Here is a 24,225-nt window from a genome sequence, read left to right as displayed (position 1 = left end):
CAATAAAATACATATTTATCACATTACTGATGATGGTAACAATGGCTTCGTCTCAGGAAATGTTTTAATACCCTATGGTCACAGGATATTTTTTGAAATTGTAAAATCAATTTACACATGCATATTTGTTTCAAAAAAGATGATAAGGTAATCAGTAAAAGATGTCCAAAGGATAGATATTCAAGTAATAAAAGATGTCATAAAAATATTTGGATGCAAATCTTTAACGGAAGTGGAATGAAGATACAGTTCGTGGAGGGAAGGGAATGACTTAACATTTCTGTAAAGGAACTTCGTGTTCATTTTGAAAAAAGAGTGATGGTGTCAAATTACTATGGTGCTTAGATTCTATTGGGTGCATTCAAAAGAGTGATATAACAGTTTTATTTTAAAACATTCGATGAAAACAATCTACAGACTACATCCCCTGCCAGCACTCAAACCACGAAAAGCTATAGATATCAACTTAAAATGTGTGAAGGGATATGTAGTTTTCAGCATTTTTAGGGGGTGTAAGGGAAGAAAAGTTTGAAGACGTCTGCTTTATATCATTTTCTTACTAACACTTCCGCTCAAAATATAGTAGTTACATTTCCAGATCCTTTACAACTTTGAACAACAAAAATCACAGGCACCATTCTACCTGCTGTTTCAGGGGCGCCATTGTCCAAAGTTCTGTGTACCTCACTGTGCTGCTCATCTACTCTGAACTGAGTGGTAGTCATAGGGTCATGCACACGGTCTTAAATTGGAGAAACCAGAAATAAACCAGCCCCTCGACCTCAAGGCTGAACTATTTCAAGAATACGCAGTTACGTTTCAGTGGCCATGATTTGACTCATGGCGCACTCAGTAACATATAATTACGAGCTGCCTTCAACAGACTTCTGCACTGCTTGCTTCTCACCTTCTGAATATAGAGGAACCACAACAGCATTTTATGGTAACTGATTGAAATGATCTAACCAACCCTTCTGTGCGCCCTGTTATAGGAGAGTGACTTTCTCGAACACCAGCTGAGGTCCTGGAGTTTCTCCAAGTACCAAAACCTTGCTTTTTAAAAGGAAGACAGAAAAATGAATGGGAGCAGCCATGTGCCCCGATGACAGAGGAAACGCACATGTGGGAAACTATGGGCTAGGAATGGTAGCAGTTGAGGTAGGAGGGCCATGGAGCACTGCTTTTCATATCAGAACTAAAAACTAAATGTTCGTTCACCACAAATGGAGTACTGCCAGCCACAATATGTGAAAGTGTGCTTAACCAGTGTGTGGGCTTCGTGAGTAGTGGTGCCTCTGTTAATCTAGGGTCAAGAGGGATATGTTGCATCACAAGTGATTTTTAAAAATAGCTAGTATCTATTTAAGCATAAAACTCTCATTTTTTAAGCTTATAATTTTTCTCTTTAATTAAACGTCTTATTTTGAGTTAACTGTAGATTCACATGCAGTTGTAAGAAATAGTTCAGAGAGATCCTATGCACCCTTCATCCAGTTTCCCCCAGTGGTAGCACCTTGTAAACCATGGTACAATACAACAAGAATACTGACACTGATACAGCCAAGAAAGAACATTTCTATCAGCACAAGCGGCCCCTTGTTGCCCTTTTATAGCCCCACCCACTTCCCTCCTACTCCGCGCCTTTCTTGACCTCGCAATCACGTATTCGTTTCCCATTTCTATAATGTCATTTAAAAAATGTTATATAAACGGAATCAATATACAGTATGTAGCCTTTGAGGGACTGGCTTTTCTTCACTCAGCATACTTTTCTGAATATTCATCCTTTTTGTTGTGTATGTCAGTAGCTTGTTCCCTTTTATTGTTGAATAGTATTCCATCATATGGATCTAACACAGTTTAACTCTTCACCAGTTGAGGGACATTCAGGTTGTTTCCAGGTTTTGGCTATTATCAATAAAGTGGCTATAATCATTCATATACAGGTTTTTGTGTAAACATGTCTTCATTTCTCTAAGGCAAATACCCAGCAGTACGATTATTGGATATATGATAGTTGCATGTTTACTGTTTTAAGAAACCGCCAAACTGTTTTCCAGAGGATCTATAACATTTTACTTTCCTACCAGCAATGTATCATGATCATTTCTCTTTGTCCTCACCAGCCACCACCTCACCAGACATTGCCACTGTTTTTTATTTTAGCCATTCTGGTAGGTGTGTAGTGCTATCTCATTGTGGTACTGTTTTTTGTTTTTGTATCTTTTGAAATTGTTTCCATTTTTATTGAGATATAATTGACATATAACATGGTATTAAAGTATACAATATAATATATATATATATATTATGGTAACCACAATAAATTTAGTCAACATCCATCACCTCATGCAACTACAAATTTTTCTGTGATGAGAAATTTTAAGATCTACTCTTCTGGCAAGTTTCAAATATACAATACAGTGTTGTTAGTTTAGCTCTAGGCACCATGCTATATATTATATTCCCAGAACTTATTTATAACTGGAAGTTTGTACCTTTTGACCATCTTCACCTGTTTCCTCCTACCCCAACTACTCTGTCTCTGGCAACCACCACCATATGCGTGTGTGTGTGTGTGTGTGTGTGTGTGTGTGTGTATTACAATATATATGCGTACGTATATATATCACATTTTCTTCATCTATTTATCCATCATTGGACATTCAGGTTATTTCCATTTCTTGGCTATTGTGAACAATGTTACAATGAACATGGGCTAGCTCATGCAGATAACCCTCTGAGGTAGTGATTTTGCTTCCTTTGAATATATACTCAGAAATGGAATACTGGATCATATGGTATTTCTATTTTTAATTTTTTGAGGAACCTCCACACTGTTTTCCATAGTGGCTGCCCTAATTTACATTTCCACTAAGAGTGCACCAAGTTTCCCTTTTCTCCACATCCTTGCCAACAATTGTTATCTTTTGTCTTTTTGATAATAGCCATTCTGATAGATGTGAGGTGATATCTCATTGTGGTTTTGTTTTGCATTTCCCTGCTGATGAATGATGTTGAGCATCTTTTCATATACTTCTTGGTTATTTGTATGTTATTTTTATAAAAATGTTTAATTTTTAATCAGGCTTTTGGTTTTGCTATTGAGTTGTGTGAGTTCTTTTTATATTTTGGATATTAACTCCTTATCAAATACGTGATTAGTTGTGGCACCTAGGTGGCTTAATTGGTTAAGAGTCCGACTCTTGATTTTGGGTCAGGTTCATGGTATTGAACCCTGACTGGGCTCTGCCCTGACAGTGTGGAGCCTGCTTGGGATTCTTACCCTCTCTCTCTCTCTCTGTCTCTCTGTCTCTCTCTCTGTCTCTCTGCCCCTCCCCTGCTCATGCTCATTCATGCCCACACACTCTCTCAAAATAAATAAACATTTAAAATATACATGATTAGCAAATATGTTCGCACATTCAGGAGGTTGCCTTTTCATTTTCTTGATTGTTTCTTTTGCTATGAAGAAGCTTTTTAGTTTGATGTAGTCCCACTTGTTTGTTTCTTTGTTTGTTCGTTTTGTTTTGTTTTGTTTTGCTTTTGATGTTAAATCTAAAAACATCATTGCCAAGAGTAGTGCCAAAGAGCTTACCTATTATGTTTTTTTTCTAGGAGTTTTATGGCTTCAAGTGTTCAGTGTTTTTAATTTTTGCAATTTTATTTTCACCAACTTTTTGCTTGTAAAGTTTTTTGTATGGGCATTAAATATTTTTAAAAATTTTGTATTATTAAACAAAAGATACATAATACACATGATACAACATTAAAAAAAGTAAGAGGGTATGAGTGAATCCTGCCTGCTCTTAACCACCTCCCTCAGAGGTGGTCTGCTCCCCACAGGCCACCACTCCTACCAGCAAAACTACATGGAACTTTCCACCTAAAATAAAGGCTCTGATCACAGTTTAACTACCTTTTCCTACCCCAAGGTCATCACCAGGAATGACAAAGATTGTCTTGAGCACATATAACTTCTGGGAAGTCTTTTTTTTTTTTTTAATGTGTATTCATTTTTGAGAGAGACAGAGAGACAGAGCATGAGTGGGGAGGGGCAGAGAGAGACGGAGACACAGAATGGGCTCAAACCCATGAACTATGAGATCATGACCTGAGCTGAAGTCAGACACTTAACTGACTGAGCCACCCAGGCACCCCAACTTCTGGGAATTCTTAACTTTTCTTTCCCCTCCTTTGTTGTCAGCTAATCCATTTACAGACATAGGAATGAACGGAACAAAATAATTTCCTTCTCCATCCTGCTCCTCCTCCGTCTCTAATATTGTCTCCTTTCTCCTGCTGTTTCTAATCTTCTGAGGACTAGAAAACCACATAACTGAACCTTTAGTAAGCAAGGCTAAGAAAGGCTCTCCTTAATACAGGGACTTTGGCTACAAAGAGGCCCCTTCCCTCTTGCTTTCTGTGTTTGGAATTCCACTCTGGAGACTCAAGTTGCCAGAAGGGTGACCTCCAGATCAGTGCCAAATCCCCTATATGTCTTTTCAGCAAGACTGTGACATCTTTTGTCATCAGATGCTGGAGGGTGCATTTGACTATTTATCCAATTAGAACATTCACAGCATCATTAAGTATTAGGTGTAAGGATAAATTTGGCTTGTTATTATTTAATTACTAAATAAAGAAGTTAGGCTGGACCAGGCTTAATTCTCCAGCCTAGTGTTATACTTAGTTTTAATATAGTTTGATAGACATGTGAAGTCATCATAGATACTATGATGAAATTTGGAAGAAGACCCTTGAGCAAATTACCTGTTTCCAGTGAATCATAATGAGTTTCACTAGATCTCAGGGTTTAGGTTGGTAATCAGTTTCTGTATATCTTTTCCAGAGGCAGGAATTTTAATGTGAATGGAATAAAATTGGCTACAATGCTTTTGAAAAATGTATCCACAGACTGACAAGTATTTTTAATTTGAGGATAAAGTTAGTTCTATGGTTTTTTTTCTTTTGATTTACTTTTTAGTTTTTAAAAGTTTATTTATTTATTTTGAGAGAGAGAGAGAGAGAGAGAGCAGGGGAGATGCAGAGAGAGAGAGGGAGAGAGAGACTCCCAAGCAGGCTCTGTGCTATCAGTGTGGAGCCTAACTCAGGGCTCCATCTCACCAACAGTGAGATCATGATCTGAGCTGAAATCAAGAGTCAGATGCTTGACCAACAAAGCCACCCAGGTGTCTCAGTTATATGGTTTTTAAGTCACAAAGCAGCTATGAGATCTCTGAGGTAATTTTATTTATTTTTTTAAAAATGTTTATTTATTTATTTTGAGAGAGAGAGTGAGCAGGTAGATCTGTGCTGTCAGCACAGATCCTGATGCGGGGCTTGAACTCACAAACCATGAGATCATGACCTGAGCCAAAATCAACCAACTGAGCCACCCAGGTGCCCCTCTAAGGTACTTTTAAATTAAAATATATTTATCTACTTTTAAACCTAATATTTTTTTCTAATAACAAAATACTATGGGCTTATTAAAGAATACTTGGAAAATTCACCAATATAAAAATTTTTAAAAATCACCTGTAAACCTAACTCAGATAATTACTTTTAACACTTTTAGTATATCCCTGCAAAACTGAATTTTTTTTTATTAAACACACACACACTGGTTATCTCTGGAGAGGAGAGTAGTGTTTGGGGCACATGAGCAGAAGAAATATTTGTTCATACTTACTCTTTTGTACCTTCTGAACTTTGTACTGTGTGTATATATTTCCTATTAACAAAATAATGGAAGGACATAAATTCACGTTCAAATATCCTTTGTGCTTTCTTGTTGTTTTGTAATAACCAGCTTGTGTTAAGAACCACTGATATAAAAGTCTGCCCACTTCACTGACTACCATAGGCATCTCTTGGAATAAACTGGATAAAGTTTATTCCAGTTAATGACTTTGACTATATTCACCCATAAGTATTTGCTAATAGCAGCCCCTCTGTAGGCTCATTGTCGAGGAAATGAATTATGTAACTGGTCTAAGCAAATATAAAGTTAACTGTAGTGTTAAATATGGTCATGGATACAAAGCTAACGTATCTATCCATTCTCTCTGATTCTATGGATCCAATTCCTCCCATATAATCACAGGGCATCTCTAGGGATGCAGGAATCCCAGCAGGGCACTGCACTTATTCAAACTGACAGAAAAACAATGCCATCAGCATGAATCAATAGGAGTGGTGCATTTGGCCAGCAGACTGTTATTTCTGGGGAGAGGATGTGCAATCAGTTTTGAGGTTTATTAGTGTCAGATTTAGCTGTATAGCAATATTTTCCCAACTTTGTTACTAGGAAATAGCCCTTTTGGCCTGTGTATGTATGCATTGCATGTATATGTGTCTGTATACATATGTGAAACAAAAATACTACAGACTGGATGGCTTAAACAACAGAAATGTATTTTCTCCCAGTTCTGGAGGCTGAAGTCTGAGATCAGTGGCCAGCATGTTTGTGTTCTGGAGAGAACTCTCCTCCTGGCTTGCAAATGGTCGTTTCCATGCTGTGTGTTCACATGGCCTTTCTTTGGTGCACACAGAGAGATCTCTTCTTCTTATAAGGTGACCGACCAGTCTATAGGATTCGGGCCTCACCCTTATGACCTCATTTAACCTTAATTACCTGCTAGAAGCACTGTCTCCAAACACACATTGTCAGGTCTTCAACATATGATTTTTTGGTGGTGGTGGAGGGGGACACATAATTCAGTATTTATATATTTATATTTTACAAGTTTAATTTTATATACAAACTTTTAAGTGTTCCACCAAAGTTTTATCTTTTTTGAATTTACTTTATTACCGCCCTTTACTGTTATTTCCCTTATCCTATAAACAGAAATTGCCAAAGCTTCTTCCATTGCCCATTTCTCCTATTCTCCAGGTTCTGAGAGTTTGAGCTAAGAGATAACCCTGGGTGCTGAGCAGGGTTCATCTTTCTCCTTAAAACCTGAATTCTTCCATCTGTAAAATGAGATTAATAATCTCTAATCCTGTGAAAGAGAAAAGAAGGAATAGTTAATAATTTACCATATAATGTTAACTCTTTGTAATAAAAGTTTCAAAATGAAATGCAAAGATCTTAATCCAAAGGTACCATACTGATTTTTTAAGTGTAACAGACAAACTCAGCGCTTGCTATGTACCTTAGAAACATTAACTCACTCAATCTCAACAATGGTATGAGATAGGTTATCTATTATGACCACCTTCCCCATTTTATGGAAACACAGAGAAGTAAAATAACTGGTCATGCCTTTGCAGCTAATTAGTGACAGTCAGGAGGCAAATCCTGGCGCTAGAGTCCAGTGACTACCCAGTCACTATGAAATTGCTGCTTATTCACTGCTAATTGTGTCATTTCCTGGCTCAAAAACCTTCAGGGACTCTTGATGCCTAAAATAATAAATACAACTCATTAGTTTAGCAATGAAGACCCTCCAGCTACTTTTCTTTCCCATTTTGTTTCCCATGAAAATGCTTCATCTCCCTACTGTGCTCCAGCTGAACTGGACTACCCATACTTCTCCAAATTGATCCCATGCATTCTTGCTTCTGTGCCTTGCCCTTGATGCAGTCTTTACCTGGGGCCCACCTGTTCTCAGCCCCTCTGCACCTTCTATGTCTTCCTTTCCCTTCAACATCCTTCCATACTGCCATCTTTATGCATTTTCTCCCGCACCTCTCAACCCCAGCTGGTTGTGATTTTTCCCACAGAATTTTATCTCCCCTCGTCGATCTGTGTATACAAGTTTCTGGCTTTTATAATAGTTATTTATGTATATGTTGTACTGTCTCCTTGTATATTCCCTCCTTATTTCTGTATATTTCTGTATGTTTCCTCCCAACTTTTTTTTTTTTTAACATTTACTTATTATTGAGAGAGAGAGAGAGACAGACCATGAGCAGGGGAGGGGCAGAGGGAGAGGGAGACACAGAATCCAAAGTAGGCTCCAGGCTCTGAGATGTCAGCACAGAGCCCAATGTGGGGCTCGAACTCATGAACTTCGAGATCATGACCTGAGCCACCCAAGCGCCCCTCCTCCCAACTTTAAGGATGGGTTCCTTGAGGGCTACAATATACTTTCTCATAGAGCTTTAAAAAATTTTTTTTATTAAAGTCTTAAATCATTGTTTTTTTTTTGACAATCAAATGTATGCCTGCTTATTGCAAAAAATTAAACATTACAGAACTACATCTCTTAGAAAGTGAGATACACTACTATAATCCCTCCTCCCCCACCCTAAGAGAACTGTGGTTAACAGTTTGGAATGTAGTCTTCTACACTTTCTTCATATAATAAACATGTGTAATTTTTATTTACAGAAATTGCACTATACCATACAGACAGCTCTGTACCTTTTTTCCACTTAAAATATTTAGCATTTTTCATATGTTTTATAAAGAGGTACACCTCATTCTTTTTTAACAGCTGCATAGCATGGGATTGCATGGATGTACCAGTATTTACCTGTTCAATCCGTGTTGATGAGCATGAGGGTGATTTCCAATTATCAACATTATGAACAATACTGCAGTGAGTATGTATGTATAGATTTCATATGTATACACGGCATATGGACACATACACATATACTCCCTATATACTGTATATGTCTCCAGATGACTTTCAATAGCACATATCTTTGGACATGAAATTGCTAGGTGAAATGGAATGGAGGTTCTAAATGTTGACAGTTATCAACAATGTGGTTGGGAAGAGTCTTGTGTTATGTCTTTCTGTACCCTTCACAAGCTCAGTGGTTAAGAGGGCAGGCTCTGGCTTCAGGCCGCACAGGTTTGTATCTAGTCTGGGTCTCTATGCCTTAGTCATCTTATCTCTGAGAACACAATAGGACCTTGCTCCCAGTTAAGACTTAAGTGAGATAATCCAGGTAAAACAATTAGCATTTAGCAAGTACCTGAATAATAAGTAAATGCAAGATACACGGTGGGAGGAAAAATGGTAATAGGTTCAGATAATTGTTTGTTGAATGAATAGGACTGAAGAGGACAACAGTTAGTTTGAATAATCTTTTTGGAAATGGATGGTACTTCGCTATGGAAACTAATAGTAACTATTTATGAAATGTCCAGCTAGCATTAGTGTTGTAATGGCCTTGGAGAAATTTATTTCTGTGCAAAATTAACTGGCCTGAACCAGGATCAACCAATGACCTTGGCTTTTTGAGTCTCACACTTTCCCCAATGGAACTAATGGGCCCTGGCTGCAGCCTGGTACCTTATGTAATGTGTATCTTTAAGGACAGAAAACAATGCATTTGCCCAGAGGGTGTGCTGGCTTACCACTGAAGGTTATTAGGCCATCTAGTTACCCAGCTATTAATATTGAAAAGAAATAGAAAATGCATAAATAAACGGCTAGAGTACAAGTGTACTGTTTATAGATTCTTGGGTTCTGGGCCAGAAGTCTCCATCTTCATGGAAAGGTTCCTATACCAATAATAGAAGATTCTGGGGGTAGTCAACCCTGGGTTCTAGAACCAACTCTGCCTCTAATTAGCTGCAAAACCTTGAGCAAGTTGTTGAAACTCATCTTGCTGACACAATGAGGGGACTGAAATAGCTGATGCGAAAGGTCCTTTTTTGACATTCCTTTCCCCACAGGCGGTTACATTTTCAGACATCAGGACTATTTATTGCACTGAAAAAACATGAATAAAATCAGGTAATGGAAGTATTCTTTAAATGTTCAGGTCAAGAGATGGCAAAGGGGCCACAGCAGGGCACAGATTCAACTGACACCTGCTCTGTGGTGCCCACTACAGGAGGAGGTGGGGGGTGTCCATTGAGAAAGCACCCAGAAATCTAGGAATAAGGGAGTGGAATCGGGGCAGAAATTGTAGTCTAACTGGGGCCAGGTTTTGGCCAGGGGCAAATGTGGTGGTAAATGGGGCTGGCTCCCAGTGAAATACGAGCATCACTCAAAGTACATTGATGACCCTCGTTCTAGTCCAGTATATTCTTGCTCCTGTCCAGTAAATTGTACCTGTCTTCTCAGGCTCATTTCAAAGTCCATCTCCTTTTTGATACAAGTCCCCTTTTTACCTCTCCCCCCAGATGTCTTGTTCCTCTAAAGACTGACTGTACTTATTCTCTGTGCCATTTTCATGGCACTTCCATGAGGGATACGAGGCTGCCTCAGCCTTCAAGTGACACTTGTATCCTTCTAATGAGACCCAAGGCCTTTGGCTCCCTTTGCTTACCAGGCATCCAATACAGTAGTGCACAGAAAATATTTGCGGCTCTGTGATTGAGTGACTCAGGCAGGCCCCATGGGGAGTAGAGTTTTATGGGTTTTAATATGAACCATACCATGGAATCTGAGACTTTTACCTCATTGCTCATACTGGAAACCGTCAGTTCCAGTCAGATTTGCTTGGCGCTGGGTGGAATTTTGTTACTTTTCACAATGAAAACCATAATCTAATTTTTAAATAAAAAAAAACATTTACATAACACCTACTTCATGTACCACAGTAATCTAAACAGTACAAAAGTTAACTCAATTTACTTTTCATAACGACCCAGATAGGAACTGAGGCACAGAAATGTCATTTGCCCAGGGATCAAAGCTAATAAGTGGCAGAGCTGGGATTCAAACCCAGTCCATCTGGTTCCAGAGAACATGCTCCTTAAGACGCTATGCTGCCTGAAACCTATGAGTAGCAAAAATCTTCACGAGCAGAAAAAAATGGACGTTGATATATTTATTTCAAAGGAAATGTTTTTTTCCTTGTGTCCCCCCTTCCTCATTCGAAGCAAAATGCTGTAATGCAAAAAGTCTTTCTTTCTTTCTTTCTTTCTTTCTTTCTTTCTTTCTTTCTTTCTTTCTTTCTTTCTTTCTTTCTTTTCTTTCCTTCTTTCTTCACACCTGAGAGAGCAGGCAGCTCATTTTTGCTTTGGCAATCAAAATGGAAGAGGAAACTTGTGTGGTTTCATCACTGGTGCTTTCGGGGTGTGTGCTGCTACCTCCCTCCGGCTCCAGGTCCCCTGCTCCCAGGCTTTGTTGCCTCAGCTCCTGCAGACTTTTCAGCATGCCTTTCCCCCGTATCAGTGGGATGTGGACCAGCCTTTCCATCCCTCCCGCACAGCCAGTCCCTGTGCCCGAGCCTCTTGAGGCTCTTCTTTGTCCGCTTCTCCCTCAAAGCCTCAACACGCCCGCATCAGAATCCCCAGAAGCAGCATCTCCCCGTCCTCCATCCCAAGGGTGAATCCACTACGTGTCCGTGTTTCCGATGTCTTGCGCCTCACTTTCTGTATATGTAAATGATCTCCCCTTGTGGGAGGCCGGCGTCAGAACCTGACAGACCTGCCACTGATAGACTGTGGGACCCAGGGCAGATTACTTAACGTCTCTGAGTCTCGGTTTCCTCATCGTGAACGGGATTGAGATCCATAGGGTTGCCGTGTGGACCAAGTGAGATAATTCAGGGGCTGCACCGGCAGAGAGTAATTTTCTTAGGTTCCCCTTGGCATTATTTACTTAATGCATGCTTGTCTATTTTCCTTCTTTTTTTTTTTTTCCCAGAGCACCCTCCCGCTCTGAGGGCAGGAAAGGCGACTTTGCGTCGTTACACTCTGATAAAGTCCCCATACCCCTCGTTAAAAACGTCCGGTGCCACTGGGCTCTTCCGGCACATTCATGACAATCCAGGAGAATCGCTTCTTCTTCTCACCCCAACCCTAAACTTTCACCCTGAGGCCCAAGAAAGGCTAAGGGCTCCCGATCCGAGGGAGGCCCGGCTGAAGTCGCGGGGTGGGGCTCTGGGAAGAAGAAACGGGGTTCAAGAGGGAGCCCGCGCTGCGGCTCGCCTCCCTCCTTCAAGGATGCCCTCAGCCCCGGGCCCCCGTTCGGCTCCGGACACCTGCTGCCCGGGGCTCGGCGTCGGAGGCAGTCCTCCTCCGCGCGGCCGTCTCCGCGGCCCGGGTCCCACCTGCGCGGCCGCCGACCCCGGCGAGGTGGTCCCGGCCCGCGCCTGGCGCGCGGCCACCAGGGCAGCCTCCCGGGCGCCCCGCCCCCGCCTCCTCCGCGCAGCCCGCGGCGCCCGGCCGCGCCCCCTCCCACCCCACGGCGCCCCGGCACCCCTCTCCTCCCCCGGCGGGCTCGGCGGAGCATTGTACTCACATCCGGGGCTGGGTTTTGCTTTAATGCGAAACGTAATTAACCCGGAAAAAAGAGCCGAGAGACAAGAGAGAAGGAGGGGTGGGGGTGGGGGGAGAAGAGCGAGAGGAGCGAGAGGCACCGAGAGTTTGGCAGCGAGATAAAGAAATCCCCCGAGAGCGACGGCCCGGCCGGCCGGAGCGGCGCGTCCCACCCCGATGTAAACCACCCTGCCCGAGCCCCGGCCGCCGCACGGCGGGGTAAGTGGGGCGCCCTGGCGGGTCCGGGAGCAGAGAGGCGCAGAGGGGCGCGCGGGGGCCGGCGGGGCTGCGGAGCATGGGGAGCAGGAACGCGGGCGGGGGCGCCGAGGGCGCGCAGGCGGGGGCTGGGTGCGCCTGTCCTGGTGGCTGACGGCGAAGGGAAAGGTCGCCGTGGCCCGTGGGCGCCTCCGGCAGCCCCCGGGAAACCCCTGAGGGCAGCCCCTCCTCCATTTTTCTGGAGCATCCGGGGTGGCCAAGGTCGCCACCGCCAGGGGTCGGGCTGCGGGGGTGGGGCCGCGCGGAGGGGGGTGGGGGCGGGTGTTCTGCTGAGCTGCATTTTCTCACGTTTGCAGCGGCGAAACTTCTCTGCGGGTTCTGGCGCTGGAGCACCGGCCTCGCAACGACTGCCCGGGCTGCGGGTAGGGGAGGAAAGCGGAGAACGTCCCAGGCAAGTCCCGTGGGCTCGGACTGGGCCAAGGATCCTCATTTTTCTCTTCCCCTATTACCTTATTACGTGACAGGCCTACAGTGCTCCCCTAGGGAGATCCCTTCCTTTCCACTGGGTCCAGCTCGGGCCCTTGGGCTTCTGGAACTCCAGGCTGTGGGGGTGACTTGAAGGAAAACTGTCCTAAGATCCAAGTTCGGTGCCAGATTGGGAAAGCACCCTCGAGAGAGCTGTCTCTGGCTCTCACTAACTTCTTCCTCACCTTACACGCTTCCCTTTTCTGCTCTAGTTCTGAAGACTGTTACTTCATCAGATTAACAACAAAAAAATAACAAAACCCCTAACCAAAAGAAAAAAAAAACAGATAAAGGAGGAGGAAAGGGAAAAAAGAGGCCGTGCAGGAAGGAAAAGTGTACAGGCACCTCCAGAGAGGAGGCGCGGCAGGGCCACCTCCACTTGGGCCTTACACATCTCCTCCCCCAGGCCAGCCCTCCCCCACACCCCCAGCCTTTTGCCTGAAAGTTTCCTTCCTTCTTAGCGAGTTTGGGTTCAAGCCGAATCTCCCCCCTCTAACTCCGTCTCCCGTTCCTCCTCTTTGCTTTCTTTAGGACTCCAAATGGGTTGTTTTTTTTTTTTTTTTTTTCCAGAGGAGAGTAAACAGCAGAAAGAGGGAGGGGAAAGCATTTTACCAGGACACCAGCTGTGGCTCTTGGAGGCACCTCAGCCCGCTGAGTGGTGGTTTGCACTGGGGCTGAAGTTCCAAAATTGTACTCCTGTTCCTAATATATCTAAGTCAGCCCCCTTTTCCCTCCTTTCTGGAGCTTCATCGTTTTTCTTTGGTGTCAAAGCCTTCAGAAACAGTAAAGCCAAAAGTCTTGAAAGAATAGAAGTGTTTGTGTTCTGTTTCACGGTTGCACTCAGTTGACATTTAATGGATAGTAAGGATAGGAAAGACAGGAACTAAACCCAGCCTCTGTCTTCAGGGAGCTTGCAGTCTGATGGAGGACACAGGCTGTACATGAGTGCCTAAAATAGAGATCCGGGGTGCTTTGAGAAACCAGAAGAGGCTTTTTAAAAAGCATCCTCATTTCAGATACTTGTCTTCTCCATGTGTGCCGGTTGGACACACAATGACTTTTGCCATACGTTGGGCAGCCCAATGTATGACATCTCCTGGGTGCTAAGCCAAATGTTTGTTGAATGAATGAATGAATGAATGGCTGCAGGTACATGAATTGCTTGCACCTGTCCAGTTGGAAGGGAAAAGAACAGTGTGGCAGTAACTCAATCCTGTAGAGATTTGGTTCACCAAGCTGGCGCATGAGGGTTTCCTCTGATGTTGCCTTTAGACCTTGTCTCCTATTTCTAAGCCTTTCTACAGGGTGTCTGTGACGCCCCTGGTGGTGTTCCAGCTAGCTAATGATGGGAGCCCTGCTCACCTCACAGATGGGGGTAATTAATCACCTAGGTTTGATTTGGAAACCGGCTGCTCCTTGGTAGAGAGTTTGCAAGCCCGTCTTTTCCCTTGTCGGTGCTTTCTTCTCTCTTCTGTATAAGGAAGTAGGGCCTGCATCTTGTCATCCTAGTGAGCCGAACCATATTGCGCTCGGTATTTTAGCAACGTTAAAATAAATCCTGGAGACATGCAGGTTTTGGTTGGTGCCTACCTCTAGAGAGCTTCTGTGAAAGTGGGACGGGAGAAGTATTAGTTGTATCAGTCATATCGTCCCGAACAGCCAGCCCTCCTGCTTGCTTGCTGGGTGTTTGCTAAAAGTGCTGGAACACTGTGAAGTAGCTCCAAACAGCAGGAGCATGGTCTTCATTGTGTGCACCCGGCTGGCACTTCATTGATTTCCTCTCTTCATGAGGCCGGTGGACAGGTGGGGGATGCCCCTGTCAAAAGGCTGGAGTGCCTCAAGTTGGATCTTGCTGTGCGCCACAGTGCAGTAAATACTTCTGATTCACTGAAGTTACTGTGGCTTATTCTGGCCCATGTAGTCCTGGGCTTGGAAAAGAGCGTCCGGGTGCTGGTACACTGGACTTCCCCACCTCTTCTGTCTTCCTACTGTGAGCAGTCTCGGTCGCCTTACTTTCAGTTTTCCATCTGTCTTAGTGAGTTGGATAGGACTCCTGCAATCTAATCTGTTAGGCTTTGGAAAGGAAGGAAGCAGAGCAAATATTGTAGTGTGACAGCCTATGGGGAGAGGAGAATCCTAGCCCTGCCCAGTATAAGCCCATCACTGAGCCAGGGAATGGGACAGGGTGGGGAGATAGGGCTGCTGAGAGGTGGGAGGGATGGGGTCCCTTCCTTCCTGTTCCAGGAGCGGGTGCAGCGGGACCATAACTGGAAGACTCCATTGACCTTTATTCCGAATCTTGGGTTGCTCCCCTCTCCCCTCCCCTGGCCCCTGCTGTGAAGCCCATCCAACCTTTTAGGCTTTATACTTTATCTCCTTTGTGAAAGCCCCTTCTCTGTTGACTGAAGTGACTGGAGAGGATTAAAAGCTGAATCGAGCTCTTTCACTGTGGAGGTCACAGCCTGCTGAGGCAGGAGCTCCTAACACTGCCCAGTGTGGGCAAAAGGCTTTCAGCGTTGGGCTTGTGGTGTGCCTTTCTGCCACAGAGGCTGGCAGCTGAGATAAAGAGGGTGGGAAGCTAGGTCCACTTGTCCTTACACTCTTGAGAAACACTGTAGTTAAAGGGCAAAGGCCAGGATTCACTGCCCCATCAGCTAGGACTTAAATTTGGCCATCTACTTGCAAAGGGGCTCTCTCTCCCCCCTTGTGATGCTTCTGTAGGCGGAGTGGGGAGGCAGGGTGGAGTCCCTTCCCTGGAACCTGATCTTCGCGGGCTTGGGTTGTTAACTTTCAGGGTAGCCTGGCCAAGATGGAGTCTGTGGATCTCTTGGATTGTTTCTTTAAATTCTCCTGAAGAATTTTAGAGATGTAAACTACGATGGTTCTTGGAGTAGAGGGAACAGTAAGGGAGGTTTATGCCTTTCTTTGAGGGGGATCCCTTTCTCTTGACATTTGCTTGTTGATACTGGAGGGGTAGAGACGGCCCGTGCAGCTGCCTGCCCTGTAATAAGCAGCTCTGCGGTAGTAATGGTAACCGTATACTACTTGTCAGGCACTTCACACACATGCACACGCATCATAACAACATTTAAGCAGTGCTTACTCTTTACCAGAACTCCTGTTAAGCACTTTCACGCATTATTTTATTTAATCCTCACGGCCACCTTTGAAGTAGGTAAAGCGATTCTCTCCATTTTGCAGATGAGGAGAAGAGTTCAGTGGAGTCTGTCTGACTCTAAAATACGTGCTCTTTCACTTCACTCTCCCACATTGATGTACAACTGAAATCAGCATGCCCTTTTTAATGGTCACCTTCGTGCAAGAGTTTAGTCAAATGCACTCGTACTGGTCGTTGTCACCTGCACATCCTCTTAGCCACACCCAGTCCCTCCTCCTCCCCACCTTCTCTTTAGACAGGCTGAGGCCATTTACAGTTTCCCCTGGCACTTTGCAAAAAGGCTAGTAGACAGAAGTAATGATGTTGCCTTTTCATTTTTCTACTGCCTGTGTTTTAGCGGGTCAAGTTTTAAATGAAGATTTCAGCTCCCGATTCCTGTTAGGAAACCCTGCAGTGAAAACTGAAATAATTGTGTCTTCTAAGTGGGTGGGGGAGGGGACTGCCACACTTCTGAAAGTTGGAGATCTCCGTTTTTATTGGCTAACTTATAAACCAGGTGTGGCTGCTCACCTACCTGTGCCTGAGATCTCTGGTGGAGCCTTGGGCCACGGGAAGGCCTTCGTTTCCTCCTGGCTGCAACGGCCACATTTTCTCTGACCGTAGATGAAGTTGCTGTTAAAAAACGTCATGACTGTTTAAAATGTTTTTGTTGCTTTTGGCATCTTGATTGCGGTGTATCAATGTTCAGTTTCTCCAGCCTTTTCCCTGAAAATTTCCCCCTTAAAAATTCCTTCTTGAGTGTCTTTGGCTCTCCCCTTAAAGTTATAGGGTCCAGGAGGGTTTGGGCTATCTGTGTCACGTGGGCACGTTTTCTTACTCCTCTGTTGCTGTGGATGTTTGCTTTTTTCACTTCGCACTTCTGTTGGGAACATGCTCTCAGTACATTCCCTGCTCTCTCACATGACTCTCCTGCCTTCAGACTATTTGGAATTTGTTCTTAGGATACATTCAAAATGCAGTGATAGTTAACAAGAGGAGATAGATGCTCCCACACTTCCTAAGTTATAATTTTTGGTCCATTCCCAAGGATGAAACAGCCCCGCTTGTGTCTTGCTGTTATCGTGGTTTTTACCCTGCCCTTGGCATTGGTGAAGCTGCACAGGACACACTTACCTGTGCTGCAGATTTAAACACAGGTGAGCTCTGTACTGATGATGGCCCATGCGCGTTCTAGCGATAGTGGAGTGACTGATCATAACCTCCTCACTCTGGTTCCTGTCTGCTGTATTACAGTCCCCTGAGACCTCTGATGTCATTTCCCGATAAACTTTCTCCTGTCGAGTTTAGCAATTGCCTGTTGGTATCCCTCTCACTCACCGGGACGCTGCTGTCTCCACCTTCCAACCTAGCAGGGTAATCAGACAAGAGATGTTCTGCATATGCCCCACCACATGTTGAGAAACACCATCCTGACTTTCTCGGGAGCAAAATCCCTGAAATTTCCCTGTGCTGCCAATGCAAAGTGATGTGAAAAAAAATCTCCAAATTTGTAAAATAAAGTGATGTTTTTTTTTTTTTTCATATTTGAACTGTCAGAGGTCGTTTCATAATGGGGACAATACTATTTGAGGTTTTTATCTCTATTATCACTTTCTGTCCCTTTTTATGTGCTTCGAAAGTGTCAGGATGGTCAAGCAGATGAATCTCCCTTACTTCACTCTGTTTTTTCCTGTATCTCCAAATTGCACTAGCGATCTTAAAAATAAGACATCCAGTAGAGCAAATTACAGCTTTAATGATGTGATAGCTCTATAGCTTTTTTTAAAGTTTTTTTTTTAATTAATCTATTTATTTGAGAGAGAGATTGGGGAAGGGGCAGAGAGAGTGGGAGAGAGAATCTCAAGCAGGTTCACTGCTGATAGTGCGGAGCCTGGTGTGTGGGGCTCAGTCTCACCAACCTGAGTTGAAATCAAGAGTCAGATGCTTAACTGACTAAGCCACCCAGGCACCCCTATAGCTTTTCTTTTAAACATAAATCTATTTATCCATCTCTTCATTCATCTATTTAGCCATTTATTTAAAAAATGTCAGCCCTGTCTTCTAAGTTTCAAGAAGGAAAATTCCACTAGGGGTCTTTGTTAGGATTCCTTCTTCATTTTCCCAGAGCACTGGGCATGGTGTGGCTTAGGTGCTATAGCAGTAGAGGAATATAGTTACTCATGTGGGTGTGAATACTGAGTTGGCCTTAAGGACAGGGGCTTCTCTTATGGAGACCAGAGAGTAAGGAACCAAACCTGCAGGGGAAAGAATGAGCCTCTCTAAGAGGATGTTGCAATAGTAGGTAAGAAACCCAAACCCAGCTAGTTTGGAGAGTGCCAAAGCCCTCTGGGTAGGTACCTGGCTCTTGGGCAATTGTGATGCATAGTGCTTTATGAGATTTAATACTTTGGGGCACCTGGATGGCTTGGTTGGTGTGACTCTTGATCTCAGAGTCATGAGTTTAAGCCCCATGTTGGGTGTAGAGCTTACTTTAAAAAAAAAAAAAAAAAAAAAAGAAAAAAGACTTTGAAACACCAAAAGGTCCCAAGAAAGCTATAATTGAGGCAAGGTTTTGTTTGTTTGTGGAATCTGGAGACTTGACAAGTTTATTCTCAGCTTCAAAATTTATACACTCGGGTCAGGGTGTGTGTGCAGTTAAATAGCTTTCCCACCTGCTGAATAAAGGGGAGCACACATTCCCGGTAGAATATTTGGAAGATTTGGAAAATACACAGAAGTAAATAAAATTCACTCATAACCCATAGATAAGAACTGCCAATATTTTGATGTCTATATGTCAGTCTTTTTCTATCCAAATATAGAAATACAAAAATAATATTTAGGGGATCGAGATCATATTCTTTTTTCCCCCCAAGTTTATTTATTTAGTTTGAGAGAGACAGAGAGAGTGTGAGCAGGGGAGGTGCAGAGAGAGAGGGAGAATCTCAAGCAGGCTGTGTCCCGACAGCGTGGGACTCAAACTCATGAAACTCATGAAACTCAAACCCGAGATGATATTCGAAGTCATATTATATATTTAAAAAATTTATGGTATAATGAGTTTCTCCCTGATTTATTTAAAATTCTTTGGAAGCATAGTTTTTTTTAATGATTCTGCAACATTTCCTTATGTGAATTCCCCTAATTTAATTATCCCCTAATCATTGGGACATTCAGGGCATTTTCAACTTGTTATTAGAAATTCTATTACAGCTGTCATTTTAAATATTTTAATCTTTTTTTAATGTTTATTTTTTTATTTAAAAAATTTTAAAAAAATGTTTATTTTTGAGAGACAGAGTGAGCAGGGTGGGGGGTGCAGAGAGAGAGGGAGACACAGAATCCAAAGCAGCCTCCAGGCTCTGAGCTGTCAGCACAGAGCCCAATAAGGGGCTCGAACTCATGAACCATGAGATCATGACCTGAGCCAAAGCCAGACACTTAACTGACTGAGCCACCAGGTGCCCCCAAATTTTAATCTTTATTTGCATCTTTATTTATTTGGATCCAATCCTAGAAGTAGAATCACTGGGTCAAAGGGTCTGAACATATTTAGCTCTTTTGTTATATATTGCCAAATGGCCTTCCACGAAAGTTCATGCTCTTGTCCTGGGTGTGTAAGAGCCCTAAGAAATCTTTTCAAGTAGATGACGTTTGTTTCCAGCAGCAATCTTCTCTTTACATTCTTAACCCGCTAGTGCTTCTGTCTCCCATTGGTGTGTGTTCTTTTTCCTTAGGGTGTTGGTCACAGCTGTCTCTTATTTTAATCAGCCTGATAAAGATGTCAGTTGCCTCAATTCGTAGGGGACAGTTTTATTCTTGGATTAAACATTCTCCAGTAATGGAAAGTAAGACATTGAAATGGTCAGTCAAGGAGATATTTTAGACAGATATCTCCCAGTGCCCTTCACCTCATCTAAAGGCAGAAGGCACTTGAATCTTCTAATGAGCTTCATTTGGTCAACTGCAAATGTTGGCCAGCAATCTTGATTTAATTGACATTAACCCATTTTCTGTTGCTGATCAATGGGTAACTCCATGCAGTTCACTTTTTGCTCAGTCTCACTTTTACCACAAATTAAATACTTAACATATTTTCAAGTGCAGTGCATACTTAGGAACTTGTATACTGAAGAAATCTGGATCATATAAAATTTTCCTCTTTTTTTAAAAAAACATTTATTTACTTTGGGTGGGGGAAGGGCAGAGAGAGAGGTAGAGTGAGAATCCCAAGTAGGCTCTGCACTGTCAGCGCTGAGCCTGATGCAGGGCTTGAACTCATGAACTGTGAGACCATGACCTGAGACAAAATCAAGAGTCTGATGCTTAACCAACTGAGCCACCCAGGCATTAAAATGCATTATTCAGTTATTTGGATTATGGGAGGGCATGTTTTGACTTGGTTTGATTGTGTGTGTGTGTGTGTGTGTGTGTGTGTGTGTGAGAGTGTGAGAGAGACAGAGAACACACTATTGTATGTACACATAATTTTGATTTGCATTTAACAAAGTCTAGGAAGGAAGATGAAGCAGGAAGCAAACGTGAAAAAAATGTTCAGCCTCACTAGGCATCATTATATATTTAAAACTAGCAACAGTTTAAAATGAGAACGTCCAATGTATATACAATTCTAGAGATGCTAACGATATATTGCTGACTGTTATGTAAACAGAAAATATTTTTAGGAAGTAACTTTGTAATAGGTCTCAAGAATTTTAAAAGATCATTACCTATGACCTAGTCCTATTATTGCTTGGAAATTATGTATGCTGTGTCCATGTAAAAGGAGAAAGAAAGCATGAAAATAAGAATTTTAACATTATTTATATAATGAAAAATTGAGTATAATCTGTCTGATCCTAGAGAAATGGTTAAGTAAATTATAGTAAATGCAGTTCAGTAATGTTATGCAACCATTAAAGGCAATTGTTATAAAGACTATGTAGCAACATGGAACATGTTTATGATGTAATTTAAAAATTTTAAAAGGCCAATTATGCGGATAGGGGCATGAAAAAGCTTGCAAAAGTGAAAATGGTTGGCCAGAGTGAATTTTTTTAAATTCCAGCATTGTTATGCTCTGAGTTTTGCACCAAAAATTGGAAAATTCTAGGAAGGTTTGACGTGCTTTGGAAAGAGGCTACTGAGTGGAGTGGAATTGAGGTCCCTTCCTCTACAAATATTCTATACTTTTTGTCACCATTGTGTTGTGAAGGCTCAGAAGGTACTAGGTTTCATTATGCTACTAGAGCAAAGGCTTCATTATGCTACTAGGGCTAGTCCGGGGCAGGGGTATCTGGTGCTGCACCCCAGCAAGAACATTTGGCATGTTGTCCCAGGAGGTGGGGAGAGAGTCATTGTCAGGGTGTGGGGCCCAGGACATGGGTTGGGGGTAACTACTGGGATAAAGCACCCTCTAAAACTACCCCCACCTGTAGGTTTACACCAGAGAATTTGGATTCAAATGAAATTTAAGATAGCAAGTGATTTTAGAGAGTCACAAAATGGGCTAAAACCATATAATTGGAGAAATGTTGTGAGAGAGAACATTACAAAGCTTTGCCTTGGTCTTAGGAGGGGAATTTGGGGTGACTGTGTGTACATGTGCATCAGGGTGTTTTTCTCCCCTCATGAATCAATTAGTAGCACTTCCGTTTCTCCCCTCAGTGCCCACTTGTTGTGGCTGCTCTTGGGGTGGCTGAGATCACTCTACTGGGGGGGGGGGCGCTTTCCAGGAAAAAGAGGAGGAGCCAAGGGGACTTGCAAGATGGTGGTGGCAGGTTGAAGAGTAGGGAGAGGGGACTGGGGGTTTGGGAGCTGCAGACTCCCTGTACCAAACCTTAGCCGCTGTTCTGACAAAGGATTCACAAATGGGGTCAGAATGAACTGACAGAGGACTGGGGGGTTAGGACCTCAGGTTTGTGTCTGGTGCGCCATCTTGTGAGTGCGTTGCCTCTGTGTGGGTCGGCTAGTCATAACAACGTTTACACATGATGCTTGCTTCTCCTCCAGCCCATCCTTTCTCCTCACCACCCACACTCTCGATGAGCTCCATGACTCAGCTGCTTCCCAGGACATCTGAGCAGCTTTTTTTTCTGGCGATAAAACCATAGCCAGGAGACATAACCAGAATCCTTTTTGTTATCCTTCTTTTGGCACATGAGGATCCTCTCCCGCTCATGGATCATGTCAATGGGAAGCCCCTCAACAAAAGTAGACCGTTGGAGGATTGTAGAAAGAGTGCCTTCCCTAGCCTGTGACCTGAGAAAAAGACTGGCACTGATGAATCCTGTAGGCTGAAAAGGGAACATTTGAAAGCCAGCATGAAGTTGGATGCTGTGCTTACCAACTGGGGCTAGAGACAGTCGGCTTGGTTATCCCACTGCAGTTTATAAGCTTTCTCTTAGAGATGTTCCAGGAGTGGCAATAGTCCTGACCACCCCCCCCCCCGCCCCTGGAAATTCTATCTCTGTGGCTAGGCTGCCACCAAGGGAATTTACCGAGTTTTCCTGGGGGTTGGGTGAGCTCCCCCAGGGAGCTGTGCATGGGACTATGCATGGGATGCTTGGGTCATCCTAGCCTTTCTGCGTGGGACTCCGATTTTCCCAATTCTCTGGGGGGTGGGGAACTGCATCCTGTCTCAGGGGTGTGCTCCTTCCCAACCAACACCGCCTCCCGTCTTTAACTCAGCGTTTGCTAGAAGACTTGAAATTCCTCCTATGGTGCTTGTTCCTGACTCTTGGCTCAAGCCCATCTCTTCCCCTTTCCTGACCTCACGCTCGCCCCACTGTGAAATGGGAGCCGGGGTGGACGCTCAGCTCGGGAAAGCGCCGGGAAGCAGGGGTCTGGCTGCAGGCACCTGTGACAGACGTGATGCTGTTTCCACTTCCTCCACTTCTGCTGTACTTCCTTCTCCTCCACCATCTTTTAAAACCCCGTCTTTCCACTTTTTTATCTTCTCACCTTCCCTTTTACTTTTCCTTTTCTTCCCTTTTAGCTGTGCTGCTTCATCTTTTTCTTGTTTCTCTGCCTGCTGTACTCTTTTGTCCCCCATCATTACCCATCAAGTGGCCGTTGGGTCCCCTGTCATCTGTCCCCATTGGGAATCTGGGCTGATCTTAACCCGCAATCAAGGATTTACTGTTCATTGGTGTCCTTGTGTGTGTCGGGGGAGGGGGGAGGCACTTTCTTCTTGGGGCAGCCTCTCCACACTGCAGGGCCCCCTGTGGGGGTGGGAGGGAGAGCAGACCACACTGCCAGTAGCTACCCTTCGAATGAGCCTGATCTTGTGGGAATGTGGGACTGGCCTACCCTGGGCCTGCACTACTATGGGTGCAGCATCTTGGTGGCTTACTTGCTGATCCAGTGTTGTGGTGCAGGCATGGCCGTAAGCCAGCCAGCTCACCACTTTGCTTAGGGCCCTGGTGGGCTTGGGTCATAGTGAGGTTTGCTTGTCAGAGCCAAGCGGGACCCAGTGGTGGGTGGTGTTTGTTCTTGAAAGTCAGAATGTCACATGGCGTTTTCTGGCTCTTGTGTTCCACCTGTGCATCCGGGTTGGGTGTAGCTGCTTGTTGGAAGGCACTCATCCTCTTTGGGGAGGAGAAGAGAGCTCCTGCCCTTTTGTTTGGCTCTTTGGAGAGTCAGAAGGAAATCATGAGGAGAACGGAGTCCGGCTTGAAGGCAAAGCTTGTCTCCTATCATCAGAGGCCTTGTTGGAGTCTGTGACCGTGTTCATTGGTTGGAGCCTTCTTCTGATTCCTCATTCTTTCAGTCATAAGTGGCCTTTGGGGAACAGCAGAGTGAAGTAAGTGAAGCTAGGGCTGAGGGATGTGGCCCTGCCACAAGGCCCCATGAGCCCCTCAGATTTAATTCCTTAGTACCTTCCTGGAGCTGGAGGGTTTGCTCTTTGTGGCTGCATTCCTGGCAAAGTTTTATGCAGGTATTTGAATTGGAGCTTAAATCCTTTCTGAGTTTCATTGTGTATAAAATTGGGTTATGACCTACTTTACAAGGCCTTTGTAAAGGGTCATCATAATGCCTAGTGTTTGTAAAATGCTTGATATGCATGGGGTACTTAATTCTCACCAAAATCTTATGAGGTGTAGGTACCACTATTATCCCCATTTTACAGGTGCAGAAACTG

General features: G+C 43.8%; 1 protein-coding gene across 5 annotated transcripts in view; it reads left to right on the top strand.

Annotated features, from left to right (window-relative positions):
- Window positions 1-24,225, top strand: part of PLEKHA2 (pleckstrin homology domain containing A2) — a 70,880-nt gene that overhangs the window by 2,213 nt on the left and 44,442 nt on the right. Inside the window, exons 1-2 of one of the 5 annotated variants that reach the window (XM_043563730.1) lie at window positions 12,130-12,403; window positions 12,757-12,851. The exons of 1 other annotated variant lie outside the window; for it this stretch is intronic. The gene's annotated coding sequence lies outside the window, so the exon portion shown is untranslated. Of the gene's footprint in view, window positions 1-12,129; window positions 12,404-12,756; window positions 12,852-24,225 lie in introns of those variants that run through there. 3 more of the 5 variants (XM_043563759.1, XM_043563741.1, XM_043563769.1) reach the window with 3 other exon arrangements.

Source organism: Prionailurus bengalensis, chromosome B1, assembly GCF_016509475.1.
Source record: "Prionailurus bengalensis isolate Pbe53 chromosome B1, Fcat_Pben_1.1_paternal_pri, whole genome shotgun sequence".
Classification (NCBI taxonomy): domain Eukaryota; kingdom Metazoa; phylum Chordata; class Mammalia; order Carnivora; family Felidae; genus Prionailurus; species Prionailurus bengalensis.
This window is presented reverse-complemented; position numbering and strand designations above follow the sequence as displayed.